The sequence below is a fragment of the Palaemon carinicauda genome, chromosome 7 (assembly GCF_036898095.1).
Source record: "Palaemon carinicauda isolate YSFRI2023 chromosome 7, ASM3689809v2, whole genome shotgun sequence".
NCBI lineage: Eukaryota > Metazoa > Arthropoda > Malacostraca > Decapoda > Palaemonidae > Palaemon > Palaemon carinicauda.
The window spans coordinates 65207676-65210175 of NC_090731.1; positions in this window are offsets into that span (position 1 = coordinate 65207676).

The following is a 2500-nucleotide window of genomic DNA, read 5'->3' on the forward strand; positions in this document are numbered from 1 at the left end:
ATATGTCTTATTTGGATATATATATATATATATATATGTATATATATGTATATATATATATATATATATATACATATATATATATATATATATATGTATATATATATATATATATATATAATGTGTGTGTTTTTGTTTGTTTGTTTGCTTGTTTGTGTGTGTGTGTAGGGTCATTATTGTCTGTGGTTTTTTTACCTGATTTTGCCAACATCTTTATAACTATCAATTTATCTTTCTATACCCAAACAATTTTGCCACTTTTCATGCAGGTGTTTAGAAACGTGATGTCTTTGCAGTTTGAGGAAGGATGAAAAGACATTCATCATTCTTTTATAATGATTCTTTTTTTTTTTTTTACGAAATAGAATGTTATCCTTGTTCTGATATTTACCTTCTCAACATGTTTCTCAATTCCACCCTCGAAAATATTGCAACATAATTATGGTAAATAAGAATAATAAAATGTATTACCTACGCTCACGTTGGCGCACACACACACGCTATATATATACATATACATATATATATACTTAAATATATATATATATATATATATATATATTTATATATATATATATATATTTATATATATATATATATATATATATGTATACACACACACACACACATATATATATATATATATATACACACACACTCATATATATATATATATATATATTCACATTGTGCCCAAAGGATATTTTTAATTATCTAAATTAGCAAAATATAGATATTAATATTAATGAGTAATACCTTGATAACTGAAGATTTGCAAATAACATAGTTCTATTTTTTTGAAATAGAACTGGCACTCGTAGAGCCCATACCTCTCCAACGTACCATTTTTTACCCGTGTTATGCAAATAAAATGGATAACGATGGCCGGGCATGAGGAAACTTGCCTTTTTTTGGAATTTCATTAACCCCGGTGATCTTTAAACCCCGTTGAGATACTACCGCTAGAAAGTTTTTCGGTCTTTTGACTAGCTAGACAGTACTACATGAAATCCTTCTCTCTAGTTACGGGTCATTACACGAATAGTCAGGGCTATTCTCTCCACATTCTACTCTGTCCTCATACACTTCACAACACCGAGATTTCCAGACAATTCTTCTTCTCTCAAGAGGTTAATTACTGCAATGCAATTGTTCAGTGGCTACTTTTCTCTTTGGTAACGGTGGAAGAGACTTTTTAGCCATGGTAAGCAGCTCTTCTGGGAGGCCAAACTAAAATCAAATAATTCTTCTCTAGTCTTGGGTGGTGCCATAGCCTCTGTACTATGGCCTTCCACTGCCTGTTCACTACTTCTTACATCGTTTATTCATTTCCTTATTTCCTTTCTTTACTGGGCGGTTTTTCCCTGTTGTAACCCTTGGGCTTATAGCATCTTGTTTTTCTAACCAGGGTTGTAGTTTTCGAGTTTTTATGCGGTGTTTTTACTCAATATAGCACATCAGAAACGGTATTGCCAATAAGTCTGCCACTTTCTTCATGCTTACAAGCATATATTCTTGATATTAGATAGGCTGATACTGCAGTAGTTAAAAGGATATATTTTTATACTAGTGTGAATTTTTTATTCAATATAACATGGCAGATGCTGTGGTGGTATTAAGTACGCCTTTTCCTTTGTGTATATTGGTAACTATCCTTGATATTTGTTTTCCATCATTGAATATCCATTATTATTATTATTATTATTATTATTATTATTATTATTATTATTATTATTATTATTATTATTATTATTACTTGCTAAGCTACAACCCTAGTTGGAAAAGCACGATGCTATAAGCCCAGGGGCTCCAGCAGGGAAAATAGCCCAGCGAGGAAAGGAAAAAAGGAAAAATAAAATATTTCAAGAGTAACAACATTAAAATAAATATTTCCTATATAAACTTAAACAACACAAGAAGAAGATATATTATACAGAATAGTGTGCCCGAGTGTACCCTCAAGAAATAGTTTCAATAGTTTGATTTTCATTATTATATATTCAAAACTGCAAGGACTATAAGGTGCCCTTTAATTTGTGTTTTAGTGTTTGTTTGATCCATAGTGTTAACTAACATGTAATTTTTAATAGATTCGTCATCTAATCTTATTCATAAATAATCAACAATTTCACTTCGTTTTTTCTTCATTCAGTAACAGAAATATACATTTAATTATTTTGCCATTGTTTTCGGCGACTAAGAGAAGGTACTTAGTTCCAAAATCAAAACATTTACCTCCGAGTCCCAATTCAATGAGGAAAAAATGCAAAAGAATTCTTATTATAAAATAGATATAACAAACTGTTCTTCTTCACCCAGCAAATACAGTGGGAAGGGAAGTGAATGTTCACAAAATGCAGTAGCTGTTTATAGATGTATGAGCGTAAAAGAGACTTTATTATTTTCCCTCATCTTCTTGTTCTAATGATTTTTTTTTCTTTTACGTTCAAAAAGAAAATTTAGAAATTTTTCTACGTGTTCATGTATCGTTAGTGCTTCC